The sequence below is a fragment of the Phyllobates terribilis genome, unplaced genomic scaffold, assembly GCF_046119375.1.
Source record: "Phyllobates terribilis strain yellow unplaced genomic scaffold, ASM4611937v1 Scaffold_11__3_contigs__length_659146591, whole genome shotgun sequence".
NCBI lineage: Eukaryota > Metazoa > Chordata > Amphibia > Anura > Dendrobatidae > Phyllobates > Phyllobates terribilis.
The window spans coordinates 200,818,859-200,824,858 of NW_027362771.1; positions in this window are offsets into that span (position 1 = coordinate 200,818,859).

Here is a 6,000-nt window from a genome sequence, read left to right on the forward strand (position 1 = left end):
CCGAGAACATTGGCAGTCTATGTGCACAGAACGATCTATTACACATTGTTCCGTTCTCATATTAGTATGCACACTGCCTGTCTAAACAGGCTATTAAACGACCAAAGAGCAGCCAACAAGTCGTATAACGCCACTGGTCGGCTGATGTAAACCCAGCTTAAGTTTCCAGTATCTAAAAGTTAGACAGTATTGATCTATCTGGCCCATTGAATCTAAAGGAGGCTTGCACTTGTGTTGCGGTTTTCCATCTGCTCCCTCTTACTTAAACGTAACATTTATTCTGAATATTTAAAACTATTTTCCTGTAGTCATTTTTGTGAAGCACAGAACAGTTACAACCAAGAAATGACTGGGCAGATTTAAAAATAAGTGAAAAAATAGCATTCTGACTTATATTTACTATTTTGGTGGGGTAGGTGGATATGATCTTGATTGTCTTACGTTGTTTCACTTAATATATCTATACATGGAACTGTTAACTTACAAATACTTTTCCTGTAAAAAAAACATAAATGATGTATTTTGCCATTTCATAGATACTTGCACTATGTTGTCATCGGATAGAGAATAATATAACTACAAGGTATTACGTATCCACAGGATAGGTGAATTGTATAATATGTAATGTATGAAACCCCCACCAGACACGAGAACAAGAGTCCCAAAATCGCTTGTGTGAAGAGGGCAATACTGAGCATGTGCGACCAAAGCTCCATTCACAGTCTAGTGATAGTCACACATGCTCGCTACTGCTCCATTTATACAAGGAAATGTTGGGCTCCCCATTGTCTAGATTGCTGTGGGCTTTACTAGCTAGGCCCTCGGTGATCATGCATCCTTTATGTCACCAATCCTAAAGTTTCACCAGAGGAACTGCAAAGTGACACAAAGAGCATCTCTTCAGCCCAAGTGACATTCACACGGTCACCAGCAGCCCGGGACTATTCAGAATAAATACATGCCCTTGACCTGCCGAGTAACCGATTAGTTATATGTTTTCTAACTTAAGTCCAGGGAGTGTTTATTCAGGATGGGAGATTGTACTTTTCTAGTACAATTTGCAAATACAAATGTTTGCCAAACTTAATGAGGCTCATGTATAAGAGGTGGAATATGCCATAACTAAGCCTTAAAAGTGGTTAAAATATACATGCACAATATGCCTAAAAATTATATGATACTTTTTAAATATTCTGAAGCCGCAAAAAAAAACTTTAAAAGGAACTGTATTAAAGGGAATCTGTCACCCCCCTGGGACTTTTCAGACCGCTAATATGGGCTTACAGGTAATAGAAATGAATCTATACTTACCTGTATGTTCCATATTAGCAGTCTGGTTGCTATGTAATAGAAGAAATAATTTAATAAAAAAGTTAAGCTTCGTGTTTCCCGGATACCAAGAAATGCCCTACTAGCCCTATTACCATAGTCACCCCATCTCCCCTGCACGTCACCGTGCCCTGTGACGTGCAGTTCCCGGCCGGATCCTGCGTCTGCGCCGTTTCCTCTGTACGGACGGCACTCTTCTCCCTGCGGTCTGTGTAGCGTTGTGCAGCAGGGAACTTGTGCGCAGGCGCTGATAAGGCAGAATGACTCACCGGCGCCTGCGCACAAGTACTTTTGCCTAAGCAAAGATGTGTGTCACCACAAATCTCTCTGCATCTGCAGCTCTCATCCCACAACACTGTAAGTGTGGGGGGAGGGCCAGTAGAGTAGAGCTGAAAATGCTGTGGGATGAGAGCTTCAGATGCAGAGGTGTTTGTAATGATACACAGCTCGGCTCTACTCCTTTCCTGCACGTATAATAAAGGTTGATGCTGCATTGAGATCTGTGAGGAGATCAGGACTGTGTGTCATCACGTCTCACACATAGAAAGGCTGGTCTGGAATTCTCTGGGAGCGTTTTTTGTTGTTATATTTTAACTCTGCATGACGCTTTCTGCTTATCATTGGTTACTGTCATGCAGAGGAAAAAAGTCAAGCCCCCTGAGAGAGATCTCTGCTAAAGCTCCCTTGGTCTTAGCAAAAATGAAAATTGTAAACTTTACAAGCTAATATTTCCTCAATGAAGATGAGAACTTGAAAAACAAAAAAACTATGTTTTATTCAGCTGTGTAACCATTATTCCATGTTGTGGCCAGTTTAACATAGTAAACTGGTGAAAGGTCCCATTTGAAGTATGACTCCCCTTTTTTTTTATTTCACTGACCATTAGATATTATTAACGTATGTACAGTGTATGATTACGATACTTCTGATTTTTCCAGTGCCACTTCGGTCCTCTCCTGGATGATGTGACCTCAGCTGTGACCAGCTAGCTCACTACATAGTTTTCTGTGTGGCCGGAATTGACGTTCTCAATGTAAGAGTATGAGGCTCAGAACGAGGCTCTCATAGACCTCCATTAACAGAAGAACTAAGAGCTGCAGTCACATGATACAGGAGAGGACGGGAATTGGATGTTTCGCCCCCGCACATTTCACCCCCGCACATATCTCCCCCAGTTCGCCCCGCTCCGGGGGCGAAACGTGTGGGGGCGAAAAGTACTTGGGGGCGAACTGCTGGGGGCGAAACTTCCTATAACCGGAGAGGACCATAGCAGGACTGGAAACAGCAGAAGATGGCGATCGGGATGTATTTTAAAGCATGCATTATACATACAGTACTTATAACTAGCAGATGGTGAAAAAAATGTAATGGTAAATTAATGATTATAGAATTCTGTACCTGGTTAAAGGAAAAAACACAGGGGCAGATATACTATTCCAATTGAACCAAATTATAAGCATATTAACTGCTTTATTAAATATTTAATAACTTTGCCTCGTCCAACAAGGAGAAGTCGCTTAAAAGGAAATGGGAGTGGCTTAATACAAAATGCTCCTCCTTTTTTGCGCCAAAATTTCTGACTTAATGGGGTCAAGTAAGCCAACCAGGAGATGAAAATACGACAACAGTATCGAAGCCAAATAGATCATCTGAGCAATGTGATAATTTGACCCATCTAATCCAATTCTAATTTGTCTAAGTCTTGTGTGTTCTTGTTTGGATCATTCTCTTTAATGATAATCTGTCACCTTCATAAATTATATATTCTTGAAGAAATAGTAGTAATCTGCAGGTAAATAGCATTTTGGTCATGTCTCACAGGCTTACTGGAAAAGCGGCTACAGGGAGAAAATGTAGTTCTATTCTACCTGCACCCGCTCACTTTCAGTCTTCGGGGCAGTGAAGGGGGCTGCTACAGTCACCACTGACTACACAGTGAGGGCACTGTAAGCACTGCAATCAGTTCCACAGTGTGCATTTTTTTGGTGGCAGGTTCCCTTTAAAGACCTGCTGGTCATTGGTGTAACGTAATAATTTTGCACAGGTGTGGGAAATGAGGTCATAGCACATTATTTTCATCTTTTAATGCATATATTTGCTGGATGAGCAATTTTCTCAAACAAAAGAAAAATAAATTACTCTAAAGACTGTAATTACTCTAAAATTGTATACATGGCCACCTTTTTGAGTCACACATTACTGGTAAATGTAGTTCTGTAAATGTGTTTTACATTTGGAATCACTCTGATTAATCCCTGTGCAGATGCCAGATAATAGCATGAAATGCACCAGAAAGATCTCAGGGAACTCTGTATTGAAATATACAGATTTTCTTGGCATACTTTTTTTTTTTTTTTTTACACCATATTTGTATCAAATCTATGCAATGTACTAAAATGTATTAAAATGTAACTGTAAATGCAATTTCTTTTCTTTTCAAGGTCTGTTACTCCAGTGTAAGTAACACATTGGTGGCTGCTTTTTTGTTTGCAGATTTTTATATACATAATCTCATATTGAAATGCATATAATTTGGATTAAACTATTCGATTATTTGATTACAAAAAAAATTAATTGTGCATCTGTAAATAAATTGTTCTTTAAAAAAAAAATTGTTCTACTTTTTAAATTTTGTTCTTTCAAGAGGCATTCCCATAAAATTTTTTATCCTCTTGATATAATGCAGTCATCATATTATATAGCACTGTGTACTTACAATTGCTCATTTTGCCCTTCTACCCAGCCAATTCTTCTTTTTTTCCATTAGGTTTATGACAATACGTGATTAAAAACTGACTAGCTGAATGCTTCTAAGCTCTATGTAGATACAGGAGGTCAATTTTCCCTGCATGAGTCATAAGTCACTGCAAAAGTCCCTGTCAGGAGGAAGGAGCGGAGCAGCAGGGTCAGGAGTTGAAGAGGGGAATGATAAATGCAGGGACAAGAGTCTTCCTGTTTCTACATAGAGCAAAGAAAAGAGAAGAATTAGCTGGGTAGAAAGGCAAAATAAGGAATTGTAAGTACACAGAGCTACACACGTGGTCAAAATTGTTGGCACCCATCGTTTAATGAAAGAAAAACCCACAATGGTCACAGAAATAACTTGAATCTGACAAAAGTAATAATAAATTAAAAATCTATGAAAATGAACAAATGAAAGTCAGACATTGCTTTTCAACCCTGCTTCCACAGAATTTAAAAAAAAATGAAACTTATGAAATAGGCCTGGACAGAAATGATGGTACTCTTAACTTAATATTTTGTTGAACAACCTTTTGACGCAATCTCTGCAATCAAACGATTCCTGTAACTGTTAATGAGACTTCTGCACCTCTCGTCAGGTATTTTGGCCCACTCCTCATGAGCAAACTGCTCCAGTTGTCTCATGTTTGAAGGTTGCCTTTTCCATACGGCATGTTTCAGCTCTTTCCAAAGATGCTCAATAGGATTTAGGTCAGGGCTCACAGAAGGCCACTTCAGAATAGTCCACTGTTTTCCTCTTAGTCATTCTTGGGTGTTTTTAGCTGTGTGTTTTGGGTCATTATCCTGTTGCAAGACCCATGACCTGTGACTGACCAAGCTTTCTGACACTGGGCAGCACATTTCTCTCTAGAATCCCTTGATAGTCTTGAGATTTCATTGTACCCTGCACAGATTCAAGACACCCTGTGCCAGATGTAGCAAAGCAGCCCCAGAACATAACAGAGCTTCCTCCATGTTTCACAGTAGGGACTGTTCTTTTCTTGATATGCTTAATTTTTCCATCTGTGTACATAGAGCTGATGTACCTTGCCAAAACTTCCATTTTTTCTCATCTGTCCATAGGACATTCTTCCAGAGGCTTTATGGCTTGTCAACATGTAGTTTGGCAAATTCCAGTCTGGCTTTTTTATGTTTTTTTTTCAACAATGGTGTTCTTATTGGTCTTCTCCCATGAAGTCCACTTTGGATCAAACAACGACGTATGGTGCGATCTGACACTGATGTTCCTTGAGCTTGAAGTTCACCTTTAATCTCTTTAGAAGTTTTCCTGGGCTCTTTTGTTACCATTCGTATTATCTGTCTCTTTGATTTATCAATTTTCCTCCTGTGGCCTCGTCCAGGGAAGTTGGCTACAGTCCCATGGATCTTAAATTTCTGAATAATATGTGCTACTGTAGTCACAGGAACATCAAGCTGCTTGGAGGTGGTCTTATAACCTTTACCTTTAACATGCTTGTCTATAATTTTCTTTCTAATCTCCTGAGACAACTCTTTCCTTTGCTTCCTCTGGTCCATGTTGAGTGTGATACACACCATGTCACCAAACAGCACAGTGAGTATCTGTAGCCCTATGTACAGACCCACTGACTGATTACAAGATTGTAGACACCTGTGATGCTAATTAGTGGACATAACTTGATTTAACATGTCCCCTTGTCACATTATTTTCGGGGGTGCCATCATTTCTGTCCAGGCCTATTTCATGAGTTTAATTTTTTTTTAAATTCTGTGGAAGCAGGGTTGAAAAGCAATGTCTGACTTTCATTTGTTCATTTTCATAGATTTTTAATTTATTATTACTTTTGTCAGATTCAAATTATTTCTGTGACCATTGTGGGTTTTTCTTTCATTAAACGAGGGGTACCAACAATTTTGACCACGTGTGTGTGTATATAATATGATGATTGC